This window comes from Euprymna scolopes, chromosome 19 (assembly GCF_053919585.1).
Source record: "Euprymna scolopes isolate OS-2025 chromosome 19, ASM5391958v1, whole genome shotgun sequence".
In the NCBI taxonomy this organism is placed as follows: Eukaryota; Metazoa; Mollusca; class Cephalopoda; order Sepiida; family Sepiolidae; genus Euprymna; species Euprymna scolopes.
Window position 1 is genome coordinate 113,412,474 of NC_136500.1, and position 22,831 is coordinate 113,435,304.

Here is a 22,831-nt window from a genome sequence, read left to right on the forward strand (position 1 = left end):
AATAGTGTAACTAATACCACTTAGTTATTTCAAATATATACCTTTCCAGGATATATCAAATGTGTACATTTATTTCAATGAATTTTAGTAAATATTTTTAAAATGGTTAGAATTGCTTTATCTCAATATTTTAAAAAAATGTTATTGCTATCGTTTTGCCAAAAGTTAACAAAAAAGATGATTTAGTATCGGTTCCATTTAATCGTCTTTCCATTTTTGAAGTTTCTACAAAATATATGTTCCTTTTGGTCAAAGATCAACAAGAAATGATTTTTATTATTCCATTCAATATTGTTTTTCATTTTTCAGTTAAGAAGAGTTCTCCATGTCGATCCATCATACAATCGAAGTAACGGTTGCTTGAAAGCATCTCCTTTTCCATGTCTAGATAGAACGGCTTTGAATAGCACTTGAAGAGATTGTCAAACTAATGAGCAATTGTATGGGAAACTTTTCCTAGCATCTGACATCATTAAAGAGCGGAGAGACAGTTACAATGTCTTATTGGAGTGCTGAAGACAAAATTCTTAGCAAGACCGTTTTGTAAAGGACGTACATGAGGAAGGGTACACCGAGTGTAAAACCAAGACGAATATCAAAAGCAGATTTGAAATGATATTAGCTGCAACCTCTTCATCTTTACTCATAGAATTGAATGGTGATGTAGAGGAATACAAACTTTTTGGAATTATTAAATGGCAGGACGATGCTTACTAAATAGGATTTATTGAAAACAAAATACTATTTTATTGATAACTGAAGGGAGAAAGGGATCATACCTTCTGTCACATTTTTACTCGTAACAACTGGTGGTTAATACCTTTGCCAAACAATCAATCTGAGGGTTTTTTTTTTAACTTACAAAATTATATTTTTTTTTGTTAAATAATTAAAAAAGAGACATTTTATCTAGATCATTTGAATTCAACCAATCATATATTTCTCCTTGTTTGTCCGTTCCAATTTTTCTTGGAAACTACTAGGTCAATCAGGCTGAAATTTTGTATGGACCTTTGCTATAAGGCGCAATGAACTAAGTATTATTTTCGCCATTCGATGCACAGTTAAGTGATTAATAGAGATTTGTATTTAATGCAAAAATGAGCACATATTGAACCATATTCAATCATCAATTTAGCATGAAGTACTTATTCCAAGTCAACGGGCTATAAATTTTTCCAGTTTTTAATGAGCTAAAAGTCTAGTATGAATTTTCTTTTTAAATTTGCTTAATAATAAAGTTTTATGCTTGATATTAAAATACTGATAACTCTGCTTACCCCTGCTTTGCTTTAAATAATCTTAGATTTCTGCCCAACAGTGGATTGAAGTAATACTGGTTAATCTGTTACATGATAAGAGCTGTCCCCTTTTCATGTAAGTATAAAAAAAGAGAGATTTAGTTAAAATGAAAATGAAATAGAATAGACGAAATTCGAACCTCGTAATTTAGGTTTAGAAATAGATTACAAGAGAGAATTAGCAAATGGAATGTAAAACAAACCATTGTTAAGCTTAGAGATAAAATAGTTTTAAGAAAAGAATGTGCATTGTCAATTCTGTTATGAAAATTCAATTGAAGAATGCAACTATAAGAATTTAATAAACATGTTTTTAACATATTGGAAATATAGGTTACTGGGAATATAGGTTAAAATTCCTTTTGTAAACAAAGGAAAAAGTTTTGGACACGCATTTCCAGAACACGTGAAAGAAGACACATGTTTTATCATGTGTATGACGTCATGGAAAATGGGAAGTTCTCGAGATAGTTAGAAACTTTAGAGTTAAGAGGGAGAAACTGAGGGAGAGACTGAGAGAGAATCTGAGGACGACAGACGACAGTCCAGACATGGGATTCGAACGTCTAGAAGCGAGACGGTTGCCTTTGAAACTTAGAATGTGAAACTTGAATTCTTGACTATGAAAACCACAACCGGTCGGGAGAAGAAATAATCCCATCATGTGCTTTTATAAACGTCGTCTTTGTGTTGTAATTCTACCAAAAGGTAAAGTGAAAATTGTCATTATATGTCTTGTATATCATGTGGTTTAAAATGTCTTTACATACACAATGTCTCAACACTCATAGAGCTTCTACACTTCTAAGTATGAACATTTTATATATATGAATCTCATCATAACACGAACATCTCTCTCAACATCATCTCTCTAAGTCTCAACAACATCTCTCTTCATAAGACTCTCTCTCTAAGACTCTAAGACTCACTTTTAATAAGACTTAACAACGAACAATAACAATAACAACAATAATACTAATGAAACCCCTATATAGCAAATCCTTTACTGCCCAAAATTTCTTTTATGCAATAAATAAATCTTTTAATTGTGAAACCCACACGTGATGGAAGTTAGTGTGCAACTTAAACAAACATCCTCATTCACTCGTTGAACCATGCATAGATCTGTACTTTGAAGACCAGTTGGGCTGACAAGCCAAAAGAGTAAGAAATATTGTTTCTTTGAAAGGCGACTTGAAATTACAATTTTATGGTAAAAGGTTATAGAAACTTGACTGTTGGGCCTCCTGGAAAATGTGACAAGGATAACATCAACAATTCCAAGCACTCAGAAACACTAGCCAATGAAAGGCCACCCTGATATTCCACAGTGAGAAAAGTTGTAAAAATAATTGTAAACTCTGGAAAAAGTGAATAACACAAAAAGCAACCATAAAAGCATTCCAATGCATCTCATGCTAAAAGGTATAATGACTTGCATATGTTCATTCGTCCATTTAACATGTTTCGCTCATAAATGAAATTGCATGGAAACTGCTTTCATCCACCTTAATAGAATTACCCCCCCCCCCTGTAAAACGATGTAACTTTATTATAAATTAATATTATCAACTTTTTTAACATTTACAAAATGAAGGGCAAAATAAACTAGTAATAATTTAAATAATGAAATTGCGAGACGAAATTCGTGTTTACACAATTAGCGCTTTAAAATAACGTTCCCATGTAGTAGGCATTCCGAACGTGAAAACATGCCCATGTTTAATAAAATCTGCCCCAGAGTCCAGCTTAAATTTCAGTGGCACTCCATTGATGCCGATATTGGTTCGCCAAGGTTTACTCATGCTGATCTCTGATATCGTCAGAACATGAAGGTACACATTCTGATCGTTTTGACAGTCAACCGTTAAAACCGTGAAACTTGACCGTGCGTAATGAAAGAAAATAAAAATAAAAATATTTAAATAATTTTTTAAGTATTTTTTAATGAAATATTAAATAATTTTTCATTTTCATTTTATGTTTGAACACTTTAATAATTCGTAATATCGTGATTTAACGGTGTAAATACTGATTTGCCCCTTCTAGAGTTGTCGAACTTTACCGGGCTGAATTGCAAGACTGTCTTAATTTCTTGTTTCAAATCTAATCGTAATAGTAGTAGTAGATGTGGTTGAAGGACTTCACTAATGATTTTAGAAGAACAGAGTGTAATGATGTAATTTGTGACGAGGGAGGATCATAAAAAGAGCACTTAGATCACCACTGAACGAATGCAAAGAGGACTGGGACCTTGAGGAGGCTTATTACCATCCAGTGAAGAACAATGGTCACTGCCAGTGAGAAATCAATGGCAAGTGGCTGTAGCAATGACACAAAATTATTTGTACTGGTTATCGAAAGAAGTGGAGAGTATTGGAAATCTAGGAGACTCACTATCATCCAGACTCGGTTATTATCAGTGGGTGATCACTAGGCCTATGACAAGAGAATACTTTTTTTCATTATTTTGACTTTCGAGTATATATCAGTTAATATCTTATGTGTTTTAGATAGAGTGATATGGTTCTCGATTGATTAATTGTGTCGGATATATACTCGATAGTAAAAAAAAATGATAAGAATATTCTCTTGTCATAGCCCTAGTGATCACTGATAATGATCTGTGTGAGAATATCATAAGATGAAGAGGAAAAAGAATAACAAAGCAACAATTTTATAGATCACATCATCATTTGGGAATATATCTCCTACAAAGAGGATATGCAATTTATCAGCAACTTCAAATCTGACGTGAATTCTTGCAGGTTGGAATTTAAAACACACACACACACACACACACACACATTCTTAAGTTCCACCCTACCATGATTTGGTATAAGTGTAAGAATTCTTTCATTTAATTTTTTTTTATTCAGTTAAGCCCCTGGCAAGTTAAAGGGAGTAAGGATGCTCTATCAATGAATTCTAAGGAAATTATTGAAACAGATGTAGATCATGGAATTAAAAAAAATAAAAAAGAAAATGGAAAGTTTAATAAATTAAAATAAATTAAGCATGAAGACCTAGAAAAGTAAAGAAATAATAAATCGCTGCAGAAAAATGCAATTCAAATAATAATATGCATATTTACATATAGATTCTGCTGAGAAGATAGCAGATTAATTCCCTTGGGTTATGTGCGGTTTATAAATCATCTTTCTGTATATAATGAATTGTTGGACTTTTTTTATTTTTTTTTTTACTTTGTTCATCCATCCTGATGCTTTATAACCTTTTATTCCCCTACAGCATCCTTTTGGATTAAGCTGGGCTCCCTCCCCACTTCCCTTTGCTAAAAATTGCACTGGTAAATTGGTGATAAAGGACCTAACTTATTTCAGAGCACACTTAGGCAAAAAAATAATAAAAATAAAAAATAAATAGTAAAGACTTGACATTTCTGAACTTTTGAGATGAGGATTGGTTATTCGTATTATTTGGATTCATCAGACTACCATTCTCATTTTGAGTGTTATTTTCACGTTTAAGTCGATGTAACTCCAACCTTTTTCAGGTGTATTTTATTGAACTTTAGAATGTTTTTGTCGAACTTGAGAATTTGGACGGAATTTTAATTGGAACCCTTTATTTACTTCACAGGGGTAGCATGCTCTTGTTCTGTTTTACGATTGATTTTTCCAAGTACTTAATCATTTTTTCGCTTTTTATTTCCGTTTTTCCTTTTGTTTTTTTTTTGTTTTTCTTTTTACTTCTCTTCTGGGTGAGAAGATTCGGAGGGAGTAAAAAAGAAAAGCAAAAGGAAAAACAGAAATAAAAATTGAAAAAAGATCTCTATATATGATAAAAAAACAATTTATTCAATATTTAAAATTAATACACAACAAATGAACACTTTAAATATAGACTTACCAAGTGTTGATTCAACAAAATGTGCGTCTGCTTCAAAATGGGACATAACATGAAACAGAAAGAGAAAATAATCAAATTTCAGAAGAAAAGTAAAAAATACAGCAACCCAATATATGGTATCACGTCAAGTATAAAAGTGAAAATTATATTTCAAATTTAGTATGACAAATATACAAAGAAAGCTTCTTTATTTATGAAATAAAATGGTGGCATGAATTTAAATGAAGCATTAGCTTCATTTAAATTCAGAAAGATTAATTTCAAGTGCTTGTACAAACGTACAAGTAACAGAACTGGTTTGCAAGGTCATAGTGGACACACTTTTATACATATACTAGCTGTATGTGGCCGGCGTTGCCCAGTCAGAACATATAGCCAGGCAGAGGAATTAGTCATATACTATTTAAGATACACTGAATATCTTAACTTGTTACAAAAAGTGATCACATGTTAGGTTTAGGGAAGCATAAAACACATCCACCTTGATCTATGAAAATTGAACGTTAAGTAACTCTTATAGCTTTAAGGGGAAATAACTCTCCTAGCTTAAATAAATAAGCTACTTCAGGTTTTAAAGGTTACTGTTGTCAGCTATTAATAATCGGAAATAAATTAAAAATAAATTAAATAAAAAATAAATTAAATAAATCAACTTTAAATAATATTTCTGAATAGAATAATTAAAACGATTCTATTACAACAAATAATTACAAACATCAAACTGATTATTAAAATAGATTTTATTTCATGTAATATGCAAATAAGCTTACTCATTGAATGTAGATTTATTTTGAATAAATAGTATATACAGAAATCATGCTGGAATAAAAATGTATATTAAGGAGAAGAGGCAGATATAGAGAGAGAGAAAGCAGGGAGAGAGAGAAAGCGGAGAGAGAGAGAATGGTAAGAAAGAGGGTACAGAAGAACGGGAGTAGAAAGAAAGGAGAAGGGGGGGGGCAGAAGAACGGGAGTATAAAGAGAGGGGCGCAGGAGAACGGAAGTATAAGGAGAGGGGGTGGACAGAAGAATGGGAGTAGAAAGAGAAAGAAATGGGGGGTTCGGAAAGGAGGAAGAGATGAGGTAGAGGAAAGGGATGGGGAAAGAGACAGGGTAGAGAGAGGAATAGATAGGGAAAGGAGGACAAAGGAGCGAGAAGAAGGGTCAGGGAGAGAGGCACAGAAGGAGATGATGAAGAGGAAAGTGGGCACAGAGAGAGAGAGAGAACAAGAAAAGGGTGGAAAGTGAGAAAAAGGCACAGAGTGAGAGAGAGATTAGGAGTTCATTAGTATTATTATTAGCAGGCCGTCCAGTGTTATCCGGTCATAAAATATACATAAATAATATATTTTAATTCATAGAGAAACTAAGACATGTGCATGCGAGTATTATTTTTTTTTCTAAACTGTTTACTTCTTGTAAGTAAAAAAAATACTCAAGCTGAAATCAAAACCAAAACAGTGAGTTAAGTACAATAACCATTAGGCCAGCTTGACATTTTTAAAAAGTGTTCTCAAATCTATTTATTCTTAACATAAGAAATCTGTCACGTGAACCATTCATGCATGTACATTCATGAAACAATTGGCAAGCAGATAAAAATCCAATGCCCTCCCTACCATATACCAATTTTTAAATTTTGACTCCTTAGCAGCCTTTTTTTCCGGATAAAAACCAATTAAAATGTTTTCCACGTGTCTGAATACCCTAAATACCAAATTTCAAGCCTGTAGATCAAAAATCCATTGAGTATATAGGTTGAAAAGTGTCCTCACACACACACACACACACTTTTATAGATATACTAGCAGGTCACCCAGCATTGCTCGGTCATAAAATATGCGTAAATATTATATTCTAATTCATACACAATTCTTATTGAATTAGGTAGCTATAAGACATAACGTCAAATTCCTTAAAAAAAAGAAAATATGGATCGAAACAGACGTGTTTGCGAGTATTGTTTTTTCTGAACAGTTCACTTCTTGTAAGTAAAAAAAAAATACTCAAGTTGAGATCAAAACCAGAACCTAAACACAGTGAGTTAAGTACGATAACCATTACACCAGCTTGACATAACTTGAGTAGTGTTTTCAAACCAACTCATACTTAACATAAGAAATCTGTCATATTTTACGACTGCGCATGCACAGTCGTGAAACAGTTGAAAACATAAAAATCTGGTGGCTTTCCAAATACAAATTTTTCAATTTTGACCCCTTAGCAGCCATTTTTTTTTTCGGATGAAAACGGATTAAAAAGTTGTCCACATGTCTGAATACTCTATATACTAAATTTCAAGCATGTAGATCAAAAATCCGTTAAGTATATAGGTTGAGAAGAGTCCTCATGCACATTCTCACTTTTATAGATTATTCTTTTGCCGTTACTTATATCACATTTTTTTTCTGATCTAATCTATTCACAAAAATGTACTGTGCAGCATGTTTTGCTGGCACATATGAATGGTAGACATGCAGACGTTAGATATTTGGCCAAGAAGAAGGAGAGGGTGCGAAGAATTGAAAACATCTCTGGCCAGAGTCAGACCACCCAAGAAGTATTCTTTTTGTTTGAAGAAAATAAATCCTTAATTGAGTGAGAAGAGTTCTACTGGGATCAGCTTTGTGAGAAAAGCAATCCTCAGGGTTATCTGCGGGTAAGCCCCAGGAATGGAGACAGAGTCATAGATGTTTATTCTCAGTGGATGTATTGAAGAAAGAATCCAGTCAAGTGTGAAGAGATCACAAGAGAATGGAAGGAGAGGTGATCACTGGCTGCTTTCCCCTCTCCTCCTCTTCCCCGGTGGCTTCCTTTGGAGATCTCAGTAAAGAATCACATTAATGGGTCTTAGGTGCTTTTTTTATTGGTCAGGTAAGGAGCTAACACTGCAAGTATATCATTCAACTAAGCAGATGAGTAAGTTTTCCAAAGTAATGAACAAGCTGGACTTTGAGTTTTGCTTTGTATGAGGACTATTCGTTGTCATACTGACCAGATCAATGAACAACATAATGTATAGAATGATCATAGCAGTGATTGAACAGGCATCTAAAATTGCCATAGACTCTTGAAAATTCAGTATATTATTGCTGTACATCTTATGAAATGACTGACCAAATTTTATGATTTCAGGTTATAATAAACAGCTACAGCAGAACTTGGAATACACCCTACTAAAGCCCGATTCTCACAGCCAGTGAATTTCAAAAATGTAATCTGGATGTGAAGACAGTTCAGAAGAAAGATATACAGTAAAATTCTGTTTTCAACTCGGAATAAATGTCACAGAAATGTATGGAATAGTTCAGACTGCTTTTTGGACCATGTTGCATGAATTGAGCATGAGAGATTCAAGGAAGGCAGGGATTCTGAGAGAACACCAGCGTTGATTGACCAAATAAAGAATTTGATGGATAAGGATTGTCATAATGTCATATGTCTATAAAGACCATAAAGTGTACAGTTTGAGGTCAGTGTGAGAACAGTACACACAAATATTTACGAGGAACTGAAGATGACGAAGAATTGCACAAAGTTTGTCCCAAGGGTGTTCAGAGAAGATCAGAAAGAAAGATATTGTCATCTTTTTATTTATTTATTTTTTTTTTTTTTACACAGTGATTACCACTTATCAAGGCCCGGAAGCCACTCAGGGATAAGGGTTATTGAAAGTACATTACGTTAGTGTGAAGATTTGATGAAATGTTTACTTAAGGGGGCGGTTCATTAGGAATTTGTTAAGGTTGGACTTGAACACATCCAAGTTGTAGTCCGAAGAGAAGCAGGCAGATGGAACAGAGTTCCACAGGTGTGCAGTTCTAAGAAAGAAGCTTTGTTCATGGAATCCGCGTTTTGATTTAGGCACAGATATAGAGTGGGGGAAATTTTTCACAGTGGATTCAGCTAGATGGGTGTTTTTTGTGAAAGATTGGCGAGGGGGGACCAGAGATTGGAGTTCAGACGAGCACCTGCCATGGAAATAATGATAAAACAAGGATAGGCTCGCAACGTCTCTTCTGTGGGAGAGAGGTTGCAGGGTAGAGAAAAGGGCATACCCCACTAAGCCACGAAGTCTATTTTGTACTCTGTCAAGGCAGGATAGGCTGTTTTTAGCAGCTCCTGCCCAGATATGGCAACAGTATTCCATCCTTGGACGTACTTGGCTTTTATATAGATAGAGAATTGCATCAGTAGTGAGATATCTTCTGGAGCGGTAGAAGGATCCCACCATCTTTCCAGCGACCTTGGCAACAGACTTGATGTATGTGTTCCATTTCAGATCAGGAGTAAAGGTCAAACCCAGAAGCTTGTCAAAACACGGGGCCTCACCTAGACAAGGGCCATCCATCACAATTGATGCCAGATGGGGATCAGAGCGTTGCTGATGTAAGGATAGGAGTTTGGTTTTGGATACATTAAAGGTAACCAGCCACATCTTACCCCACTGAACCACGTGCTCGAGATCAGAGGAGAGAGAAGCAGAGAGAACTATGGGCATTAAGACAGTTTCTCATCCTCCTTATAGTCCACGCCTTACTCCCTGTGACTTTTGGTTATTCCCTAAGCTCAAGGAAAACCTTAGAGGTTGCAGATAATTGAAGCAATTAAAGAGGCTATGATGAGGGTCATTGACACGCTCACACAAGATGACTTCTATGGGTCCTTTCAGAAGTTATTGGAACGGTACAACAAGTGCATTGCAGCTGGAGAAGATTACTTTGAAAGGGACTAGAGTTTCATGTATGTACTATCAATAAAAGTGCCCATACGAAAGAGTCTGGAAACTTATTTAAGACATCTCGTAATTATGTATTTCCATATTTAAAATAACCAAAATGAGAATAATAGCCTAAAAAATCTACACAAGTAAAAATATCAATCTATATCTCAAAGATTCCAAAACACACACACGTATACATCCATTTACTCATAAATATGCAATACGTGTCTCTGTCCTTATAAATATACAATTATTATGTCTTTTTGACAGGACTCTTCTTTAAGAAACCGAAAATCTTGACTTCATAATGATATTTGTATATTTTTTTGTGAAAAGAGAAAAAAAAAATGAAATATGAACACAAAACCTGTCCAATATTTTGGTCAATAAATCGACATCAGAAAATTTCCAGCGAATAAATAAGCACCACTTGAAGAATTCGTTCACTTGAAAAAAAAAAAAAAAAAAAAAAAAAGAAAAGATGTTTTTGTCCTGAAAAAGAATTTCGTTCACTAATGAGTTACTATGAGAAAAAAAAAAAATTAACAAATAATTTGATCAATTTTTCTAGCAGAAACAAATCTAGTTGTGAGATTTCAGGTAATAACTAGATGACCCGTTTGGCCAATGTTGGTACATTGTTTAAAAAAAAAAAAAAAAAAGTTAGACAAGTTCAACAGTATTAAAACCATTATAACAATCAACAGATAAAAAAAAACACTTTTTGACTCCAATTGTTACAAATCAATTTTCACTCAATTCAATTCTATGCATGTAATAAACTAATGTTGCACCACTTTTATCTCTATTTACATAAATTAAAATCAAAATATGATACTAAACTTCATGTCTAGAATCCTTATTCCAATTTTAATCAAAATCCATTACAAGATTTTGATTCTAGAAAATGCTTCAAAATTAAGGCTTAAGTTTAAGAGGTCTTAAAGTAAAATTCAGGGAATCTTAATTAGTGTCTAATATTTATGGGTCTAATACAATGCAAATTGGAAATATTTTAATTTTCAAATGAGGTTGTGACCATATCATACCTTTTTTATTCTTTTAAGCACAAACTAATTTAGGAGATATTATTCATGTTTATCAAAATTTCGCAAAAATCCAAGATTTACAAAGGGCTTTTAACTCATGTTTACTCCATTTACATAAAACTAAATTAAAACTAAATATACCCCACATTTTGACTCCTTCTGCATAGCAGCTATATTTCAAAATTCATAATTATCGATTCATTAGTTTCAAACTGAATTCTTTACACACAAATATATAATCTGTTATATAACTCACTCGTCTGTTTAAATGTATGCATGTATGTATGTATGTCTGTCTGCCTAAAACTTGACAGAGGTGACGGATTTTCACGAGACCAGTATTATTTTGAAGCTCGACCCTTTGGACAACAAATATCGAAAACTTGACTAAAACCATTAATTCCTTTGCCCTTAACTATGCACTTTTCTACAGGGAGGGGGTCGCTTTTTACACCGATATTTTTGAAAATCATCCCTTCTTTTCGATTGACAAGCCTTAATTTAAACCTTCGCCACTTCCGATTTTGCGATGAACACAATGGTAAAGACGTCACGTTTTTTGTTTGTTTTTCACATTCTTTTCCTCCTTTGTGGTACGGGTTCGAGCCTGCCTAATACCACATTTTTTTTTTTTTTTTTTGCTCAGCACACACCTCCAAACACCCGGGCAACGCCAGACACTCAGGCTAGTTACATTTAAAGCTTCTGAAATATAAAATAAATAAAAACCACTATAAATATGACCCACAGATTAACAGCTAATAGTGTCAAGTACTAAGTGATCGTTTCCTGGAGGTTGAAAGTTCAATCCTTACTACAAGGGATAATAACTAAGAATAACATAGCAATTCTACCCAATATTTTTTTTTTTTTTTTTTAGTTAAATATTTCGGTACTTGTGCAATTTACAGATCATGCATTTTTTTTTTAGATAGGATTTTAAAATTAAATTCAATTTTTACAGTATCTCTTGTTTATTAAATTGTTAGGTGAAAGCATGGAATAGCTAAAGTTTCTCTTATGTTAAGAATGGCTTTCTAAATAACGTTATTTCAGCACAGTCCATAAACTGCACAACTACCAATATTTCTTACTCACAGCAAGTTTGTTATTTGCATAGCTGAAAACACTTAATAAATTCCCGTAATCTATATGTGTGCCTAAACCTAAACGTAGATTCCATGAACAAAGTTTCTTTCTTAGAATGGCATACCTGTCGAACTGTTTTCCATTTGCCTGCTTTCCAGCTGACTACAATATGGCCGTCTTCAAGTCTAATGCAAACAAGTTCTTGATGAGCCGTTCCACTTAAGTTAACACATTTACCGAATCTCCACTACTAACGATTATTAGGATTCTGATAGTGTACACTCTTTAACCCTTATCCTCGAGTGGCCTATGGGCCTTGATAAGTGGTCTCCTATGTAAAAAAAAAAAAAAAGAAAAACCCTCACAAAACATGCCACTTCAAAGTAATTTAACGGTCAAGTGAATTATTTCATAAAAGTCTAGGTCTATAGGGAAAACTTTCACATCTACCGAGATAGACACACTGCGGAAGCACCATGCAGATCGACCTTTCCAATAGTAAGAAATTAATTATGTTGGCATCTAATTTAACAGAGGTAATGCATAGAAACTGCTTATCTTTTCGGTAAAGCAGAAACGCAGTGTCTAATGTGAATAAATAATGAACATTGACTGAACATCAGTAGAGTGGGAAAGAGAGGGTCCGAACAACGAGAAAAATTAAGCTGGCTCTGGACAGAAGAGGCAACGACCATCCACCATTGGTCATGAATGGGTTGAGTGACCATTAATGGATAATAAAATGACTATTGCTCAATTAGGTTTGGACACAAATGGTTAGTAATTAACTGAGACTAGCAATTCGATTGTAACAGATGAAATAACACAGGCTCCAATTTGGTTCAAAATGGCAGCTGACTTTTGACATAAAGAGTTAAAAGAAAATCCTATCTGCATAAAATACGGTAAAAAAAAAAAAAAAAAAAAAAAAAAAAAAATAATAATTCAATATCGTGTTTCCCTGATATTGGAACATTCAAATTCCATAGTTCTTTAAAAAAAAAAAAAAATAAATCACATCAGAAAAATATATCCCACTTTGATGACAAAACGCGCGCGCGTGTGCGTGCGTGCGTGTGTGTGTGTGCGCGCGCACTCTCAACGGACACCTAGACGTACAAGAATGAACTCACCCAGGAGCGATATAAGAATGACACTCAATGACTTCGTAAGTTGCTCTTACCCTGTGTTGATGTTATTGTTAGAGTCTGTATTGGCATTACTGATTGAGTCCATGTCAATGCTATTGCTAGAGTCCACATCAGCATTTCTGTTGAGTACATGCCATCAAACCTTCAGAGTCAAATGTTTTCTCAAAGTTTTTTTTTTTTTAAATTAACAGTTATTTTTCATTTTATTTTTGTTTGTTTGCATTGTTTCCATCCACAGTAACAGAGTTGAATATTATTTCTAAAAAAATATTTATCTGTTATCAAATATTTTGCCAGTTGGTTTTATTTTACTGTTATAAGGTGGATTAAACGAAATTATATTTAGTTTTCTGTTTTTTTTTTTTTTGTTGTTAATTTATTATTGTATTAACTGTTTTTTCTTTTTATTCAAGGCTGTTTTCATGTCTTGTTTTGTGTAAATATATTGCTGAAATCTGCGAATAGTCTATAATTTTCTGATTTAGGGATTTGCTTGAAAACTGATGTTGATTGAAATGTTTAATACACCTATTTTGCTTTCTGTAAGACTTAAGTTTTGTTATTTAGAAGTTATATTTATTTAAATTTCTGTTCATCCCTAGTAAAAGCAAAATTTTTTTTAATTTGCATTTCTTCCCTTTTTATCTAAAGTTCGGCTTGTCATTCTTTTAAATACTCCACTCATCATCTCTATAAATACCAATATTTTTCTTGTGATTTATTGATGAGTGTTATATATATCTGTTAATTCACATACACCTACTCCATCATAAACCCCATTGCTATATCGAAATTTGTTGTTTGACCTTTTTTACCCATATATTATATACAGCATAATTGCGTTGACACGCCGGTTCGCACCAGATCACTGAAGTTAAGCAATGTTGAGCTTGGTTAGTAAGAGATGGGTGACCATTTGGAAGTTCTATGTGCTGTACGCGCTCTCCGCTCATCTCGGCATTTGTTTCCAGTCATCCTGTACATACACTTCACTTTCCACAGATATTTAACAATGTTGACTCAGGAGAGGTGTGGTTGGAGATTACCCACTTCCTGCCACAGAAAGTTCATGCACAAGCACCCCTACATGGGTATTCATAGTCTGTCAAAGACTGAAGGAGCCTGTTTTATTGTTGTAGTAGTATGACCATAAATTAAAATTTGATTCTGACTAGAATGAGCATTCAACTGTATACAGACATGTAAAATAAATGACGATCAAATTTACTGTGAAACTGCAGTAAAGTATTTAAATGATTATTTATTGTCATAAAGCTCTATCTGAAATGATATTGAGCCCTTTGGGCATGCACAAACCGCCCCCTTAAGACACTATCAAAACCCCCAATACTAATGATTACTAGAATACTATCTCATTGATTAATGTACACGCAATAACCCTTATCCCTGAGTGGCCTTCGGGCCTTGAAAAGTGGTGACCCCCATGTAAAAAAAAAAAAATGCAGGATCCATCTAAGATCGGATCTGATTGCCCAAATATCTTTCATATATGTGTGTATCCAAATACTATATCAGAAATAAGTAAAGATGTTATTCAAATTTTTTGCAAAGATATGACAGAGTAAGGAAGAAAAGACTTCTATGCCAATGCATAATTTTTTTTTTTAACTGTTTCTCCCACCTTTACATTTTTTCTTATCTCATGTTACTATGTACATACGTGTGTGTGTGTAGATATGGGATAAAATTTTTATGGAGAAGAGTCATTTCATACCCAAAATGGTGCGTGCGTGCGTGCGTGCGTGCGTGCGTGCGTGTGTGTGTACACACGTTTATCGACATTAACATATTGATGTATTTGTTTATGAAAGCTCCAAATAAAGAGTTATTCTCACATGTTTTACGTTGTCCATTTGCATAGCAGACGTGCCATTTCCAAAGAACGATCTCATCTAATTTTGTGTGCAATTCAGCTACTTTTTCATCAAGTCATTTCCTTGAGATGTGAACAAAAGACGTTTTGAAATTGAGCCAACACAGATTCACGCACCTCGTCGTTATATCAGTAAATACACGTTTGGAAAATTGTATTCCACTCATTCGTTTTTCCAAAGACTTTCATTCTTTAAGTATAATTTATTGCCTGCATCATTCATACAACTCTATATCCATCCGCCTGATTAAAACATTTTTTTGACAGAGAAGCTCACTCTGATGATCCGTCACGTTTTAAATTGAACGGATACATCTTATTTGAAATACATCTGAGCAACTTTATAACAAGCTCAATCTATCTCTTCGCTTTTTGTTTTTTTTAAACAAATGCGTCATCATTTATCAAAGCCAAAAGTCACTCAAAGACAAGTGTTGATACGGATTGTAAGTCAATGATGAAGAATATTGTGAGTGGATTGAAAATGGAGTGAGAAAAGTTTTATTACTTATGAAAATGGTTTATGACAAGTATTGATAGACATTAGATTAGAATGTTGTTGTCTGTACAGAAGCAGTTCTGTGATAAGAATTGCAAAGTGAATCAGCGGTTTTGGAAGATGTCAGGGTCAACCTCACAAAAATGCTAAGAGTTGGATATGTTGATCTTCGGAGAATAAACAAAGAATCTGAATATTTGAAGACTTTAAAATAAGGAGTTAGGGTCAGAGCTTATACTTCTCGGCTCTTCAAATCATTGTGGTAACGTTTTTCACAGATGTCTTTTTTTTTTGTTTACAAAGAAGTCACCACTTATCAAGGCCCGAAGGCCACTCGAGGATGAGGGTTAATGGGCATACATTAGTCAATGGGATTATAGCATAGTAATCATAAGTAGTGGAAATTTTGTAGAACTTGTTTACATTGGACTTGAAGACAATCAAATTGTAGTCAGCTGGAAAGCAGGCAAATGGAAGAGAGTTCCATAAGCGTGCAGTTCTAAGAAAGAAGCTTTGTTCATGAAATCTACATTTCGGTTTAGGCACAGATAAAGAGTGTGGGAAATTATTGATAGTGGTTTCCATAAAAGTTTGGCGAGGACGGGGACCATATACTTAAGCTCAGACGGGCACTTGCCATGAAAATCATGATAAAGCAGAAACAGGTTTGCAACGTCTCTTCTGTGGATGAGAGGTTGCAGGGAAGAGAAAAGGGCATCTCCCACTAAGCTACGAAGTCTATTTTGAACTGTCAAGGCAGGATAAGCTGCTTCTAGTAGCTCCTGCCCAGATGTACAACAGTACTCCATCATTACCTGGCTTTTATATAGGCAGAGCATTGCATCAGAAGTGATATCTACTAGAGCGGTAGAAGGTCCCTACCATTTTTCCAGCGGCCTTGGCAATGGATTTGATATAGATGTTTCATTCAGATCAGGAGTAATGGTCAAACCCAGAAGCTTGTCAAAACATGAGGCCTCTCCAAGACGAGAGCCATTCATTTCAGTTGATGCCAGATGAGGATCAGAGTGGTAATGATGTAAAGATAGGAGCTTGGTTTTAGATGCATTTAAAGTAACCAGCCACCGCTTTCCCTATTGAACCACATGCTCAAGATCAGAGAAGGGAGAGTTAGAGAGAACTTGGTCATTTATGGCCTTTGATGTGTTGCCATTGATGATAGTGGCATCAGCATAAATGTTAACGAATGATCTTAGGATGTTATTTCGAAGATCATTGATGCAGATCAGGAAGAGAGTTGGACCCCTGAGGGACTCTAGCATTAATACTGTGAGCTTCTAATTTCTGCCCATCAACTACAGGTTTGGGCTCTCACCACCGGCTCGAGTAAATCATGTCCAGAACTGAGTTGAAGTTTTAGAAGATAAGAATGCCAAACATTCTTATTTAATGGATGCCTCTTCAAAATACCAGTTCAGATATATTTTAATTTTTACTTTCATCCATATTTAGCTTTCATGATTTATATAAAAGACACGTTACATTCTTTTTCTTCTTAGACTTATTGAGACATTTTTAACTCTTTGTTTTGTCCATTATTTCTTAATCCTTTTTACCTCTCTTCTCCTCATTTTCAAGTTTATGAGTCAACTTTCCTCCTCCAATTTTTCCTACCCCTCCTCTTCTCTCTGCTTTTGCCTTTTCATGAAATTACATTAAATTATTTTGGGCAATCTCAGACAAGATATTCAACCAAAATCCATCTTTCGCAAACCTTGCTACATTTATTTTGCCTACTTCTCAATCTTACCAAATATTCAGTCTCATCAAAGCCAGTTCTGACTACGCCCTCAAACTACATGTAAGACTCCAACTTGTAACAGGGTCGCTAGTGCTGTTAGCAGCAGTAGCATATAACATAAAAATAATCAGACAGGCTATGCGATATGGCATAACAATAGCAACAAAAGGATACAAGTGTTCATTACGTGGCCGGAGGGAGTTTGGAAAAGCATGTGTCTAACATACTTGGGTGATGTCACAGCAGAGACGAGAAGTCACACGTAGCCGGCAAAAGAGTCAACTTTCCTCCTCCAATTTTTCTTTTTTTGTTAAAAACCGAAACGGTGAGTTTAATTCCTTTTCCCTCTTCTTTTCTTCTGTTTCTTTGTGACAGAGTTTACATGTTAACAATGTGTAACATTAGGTGTGTCAGAAACTGACCTTACGAATGCGTGAAAAAATATTGAATAATTCGACCCTCTGTCTTTCCACGCTTATAACTACTCGAAAAATATAATTCAAACCCTAATTTTTTTCAGTTAAAGGAGCAAGGACCAAGGTTTCATTTAAAAAAAAAAAACAAAAAAAAACATGGTTTTCAAAATAAAGATTTTAAACTTTACAGGTAAATTTCTAAAAAACACTTTTTTGTTTTAAATTTGATCTTTTATCTTCAATTTGTGATATATAAAACTTTGGTGAGTAAATCAATTATTTACTTTTTAATAGACATTTCAAAATGGGGGGGGCGTGAATTTAAAAAAAAAAAAAAGTTAAGTTTGTCTAAAATATTATATTCGGTTTATTGGAAAGAGCATAAAATTTCACATTGGCCCTGATAATATCGTAAAAATTGAATCAATATAAAAATTTTGATAGATTTTTAAAGTTTAAAAATTGAAAAATACTTAACTCATAAAATTCAATTCATTACTGTTTTTTAAAAATAAAAAATAATATTTCTATTACTTAAAATAAACAACCGACTTTTAAAAGAGAAATTACGAGTTTTTTATATTTTATTCGCAGTTTCGTGTTAGGGATGTCAAAAATTCCACAAAAATTCTCATACACCTAGTGTAACATTACATTGGGAAATTGCGAGGGGGGGGGGAATGACCTTTCAATCGTTAAAGCGATAATAACTGATAGCTTACCATTCATGGGTGAAATATAATTTATAGTTTGTAGACGATTTATTTACAAAATTTCTACAAAATAGTAATCCAAAAACTGTGCCTACCCAGCACCATTTTAGATTTACATTTTTATTCGTTTGCATAAATTCTCAACTTCTTTGCACACATTTTACATTTTTGCAGGAAAAAAAAATTTCAGTTCTACAAAACCACTGTTCGCCCATGCATAGAGTATTGTTGGTGCATCTACCACTAGCCTCTCCCTCTTGTATAGGGTCCAGAAAAGGGTCTGCAATCTAATGGGTCCCAATTTGTCAACTAGACTCCAACCCCTGTCCCATCGCCTCAATGTTGCATCCCTGTATCTGTTTTACAAGGATTTTAATGCAATGTGTTCTGATGAACTCGTTGCACTTGTGCCCCCCTCGACATGCATAACCTTGACAAACCCGCTTAGCACAAAATCACAACCCTTCACTGTCGAGGTCCCTAAATGTCAGAAAGTATTATACTCTAATAGCAGCTTCTCTAGAACAGCTAGACTTTGGGATTCTCTATCTGCTTCCCAAACTATACTGATATACAAAAGTTTAAATGTAATGTAAACCAACATCTTAATCTTTTCTAGGCATGGTCCCAATTAGTAACCCTTTAATGTCCAAGTAGAAATGGGCCTTGTTTGGTGAGTTAGAAACAAACAAAAAAAAAAAACAAAGACAATAGTTTTTATTTTCACCAACGAAAAATGTTATTCCCTTTGATTTGTTTTTCACTCATAACTGAAAATATTTCTATGTTTGAAGTTGACTGCGTCACTCATCTCTCACTAATAAATGTATTTCTCTCGCCTTTTCTCACTATCTTAATCCAACCACATTAATGTTTTTAATAACCATTTAGAGAAAGAGTGACAACCTCTTTTATAGTACTGTTTTTTTTTTGTTTTTTTTTTACATATAATTTGCACAATGTGTCTGTGCTAGTGATGGGACAATTCCAATATCTTTTATTTTTTTATTACTGATTCCGTACTAAATTCCTGATTCCGATATAATTACCGATTCCAATTCTTTATAAATCTCTAAATATGTTATTTTGTTGTTATCCCCCCACCCCGACTACCTTGTAAAAATACACGTTAAATGTGCAGATATTTTCCTAAAAATATACTTTTGGATGATGATATATCGATTTTAGCTTTGCTAGTGGTTTAAAATCAATAAATATTTACTATTTTATCATCATTACCATCAATGAAAGATTTTACTTTAAACAAAATCAAATCAAAAAAATAAGACAATTAAAAGAATCATTTTGGCATCGGAAAATAGACTCAATTTTTTCTGATTCCAATACCACAAATGTTCTGATTTTTCCAATTCTTGATTCCAATTAATCATCCAAACACTAGATGCAAATAAACATAAAATAGAAATAAACATAAAATAAAAATAAACATAAAATAAAAATAAACATAAAATAAAAATAAACATAAAATAAAAATAAACATAAAATAAAAATAAACATAAAATAGAAGCAAAGAAACTTTTTTGTTATGCAAGAAAAAACTCGCAATTTATGAATTTTCAAATAAAATCAAATTGGAATAAATAACAAATAATGGTTGCAACCTAATGAGTCACGGCTACATAGTTTCTATTGAAGTTTCATAGTTTCTGGATCTTATCGCCTAAAAGCAGTTAACAGGCATACATGCAATGCTTATAGAGCTTCGAGAAACACAAAAGTAATAAACTGGTATAAACGAATAGCTTAAATGAATAATACAGCAACAAAGCGTAAATCTATCTTAAATAAAAGTAAAGAGTGAACTATACTGAAAACGTTTTAAGGGAACTAGTCTATAAAAAGAATGCCCATAATACCTTTTCTCATCAAGTGGAGAGAATTTATCTTGTCCTTCGCAAAAAACAATGTACAGTAGACCCCCCCCCCCCGGATATTGCATTAATCTGTTCCAGGGTAAGGATCCTAAGGTGAAATCACTGTATGGCGGGGCCTAAGCAAAAGTTTATACAGTACATATTAAAAATTAGTAACAAAATACAGTACAGTATATAATACACATGTATACAATAAAATAACATTATGAATAACACTAAGGCGGGGCATATACCGTAACCAAGGGGTTAGAAAAACATTGTATTCCATATTGTAACCTGAAAAAACATATTCCCGGCCAACCATATGCTGGGGTTCTACTAAACTTTAAAATTCAAGCATTGGTGTCATTTGATAGTTTGAGACAATCATTCTCATGATAGAGGAACAGACTGTTAGTAGGAAAGGTATGAAACTACAATTTCCTTTTAATGACGCTCGTAGACAAAAAAAAATTCATTAAATAACAAAACAATTTGATATGCTGTAAAGCAGACAAACCAAATCCTTGGAATCCCCAAACTATATTCAAACGCATTCATATCTTTCACACTAATTTTATGATTTAATATTGGAAATTTATTTCCAACAATATACAGTATATTATGTATTAAATTTTTTTGTTCTGGATGCTATTATTCAAATCCACTTGGATCTTTCACATTAAAATGATTAACAAAGATATGAATCATAACTATCAGTTCTCTCCCCTACATAACTAAGCTTTCTCAAAGCCAGGGTTGATTTAGAGTTTGATAAACTGCCTCCTGCCACGTTTTTTGTAGAAAAATCTTCGCATCTTTATAAGAGACTTCATTTGATCTGCATGAAATAACATTTTTCTCATTAAATAGGCAAATTGAATAACGACATAAAGAGATTTTCATGTTTGTCTCTTTCAAAATTCCTAATTAAGATATGCATACTTTGGGTCTTTTTTTTTTCTTTTTTTCGGTTTATGGCCTATTAATACTTTGGGGTTATTTAATGTTGAGACAATATACCCGGGCATTACAAAAATAAATAGGCATCTTTATATACATTAGATATATTTCATAATTAAACTGCTGAAGATATTTTTAAAAAATCAGTTTCATATATAGGTCACTGACCTACTACTAAAGTAAATTGTTTCATCATCTCTCATCCCCCTCACCCTTTACAAGATGGATTACTTCTAGGAGCAATTAAACAGAAGAAAAAAACTTTTGTTGTTAAAAATGTCAGATGTTTTTACCAAAATTTTAAGTAAACAAAAATTAAAACTCAGGTTTCAAAAATACAGGTGAAAAAGTCATTTACAGGGAATCAACAGTAAAAATGATTGCCCTCCAACTGAAATGGTGAAATTACAGAAGTAGTATGCACTGGCTCAACCTCAAACACTTATGAATGTTTGGGATTTGAAGGACAGCAAAATGATCTTGTTAAGTTGTGGGGTTTTTTTTTTTCATCTATCATAATATGTTGTGCATATGTTCATATAGCTATCTTGTCTGTAACACTCCAGCTATGGGAATTCTCCGCTTTTTAGCAGAATTCCGCTTAAAAAGGCAGAATTCTGCTTTTTATTTTTATAATTTTATGCGGAGTACAAAATTCCATTATTGCAATCATGACAGGAAGGCCCATTTTGATGTTCATGATTAAAAGTGAGAAATAGAAAAACAAAAATTAAAAAAATTGGGGAAGACCAACTGACCAGTTTCACCTTCACTTTTCAAAAGCTGTATCGAGGATTTCCTTTTTTTTTTATTAATAAAATCGAGTGAAATGGGAGACGATATGTTTAAAATAAAATGGGAGATGATACGTAAAAAAAAAAAAAAATAAAATAATATAGTGATTAGAAAAAAACAAAAAAAAAAACGGATTATACTATATGTCTAAAATACCAAAACATATCTCCTAGAGACTGATCACATTCAAACTTAAGAGACATTCCGTTTGCTTGCAGAAAGAAGGCTTCTTCAAGCGAACATGAATTGTCTTCAAGATCTTCAGGTGATAGGTCGAATGAGCAGGACTCAATAGTGGTGGAAAATTGATCTTCCCACATTTAATTTTTTTTTTGTTTTAGACTTGGAAATTTTATAGAATAGAAACACTGTTTATGTATATTGTTATTTTATTTTTTTTACTCGCAGACTAGTTCCATTGTTGCCTAGAAAAGTAGATTAAACTCACAAAATTCCATGCCCAACTTTGAACAATCTGATGCAAACAGAGACTCCAATATTTAGAGCAGATTCCCTGATTACTGCAAATTGTTTCAATTGCTCAATATATTAACTTTTGACTGGAAATCCTAAAAGCCTGGTCTTTGTCCTAAAGTGAGTGATAAGCGGAAAATGACTCACCCTCTCAGCCACTTCAAGCTGACTACCCAGAAATTGATCACAAACTGAGACGTCCTTCTGTCTCCAAAGTTTAAAAGATTTTTTTGTCTTTTACTCATCCCACAATAA

General features: G+C 33.5%; 1 protein-coding gene across 14 annotated transcripts in view; it reads right to left on the minus strand.

Moving 5' to 3' along the window:
* LOC145239882 (oxygen-dependent coproporphyrinogen-III oxidase-like) overlaps positions 1 to 22,831 on the minus strand; it is a 985,985-nt gene that overhangs the window by 927,826 nt on the left and 35,328 nt on the right. For 11 of the 14 annotated variants that reach the window (XM_080103476.1, XM_080103478.1, XM_080103487.1 and 8 more), the window contains exon 2: positions 5,175 to 5,204. The gene's annotated coding sequence lies outside the window, so the exon portion shown is untranslated. The remainder of the gene's footprint in view (positions 1 to 5,174; positions 5,205 to 22,831) is intronic. The other 3 variants (XM_080103489.1, XM_080103479.1, XM_080103477.1) reach the window with 1 other exon arrangement.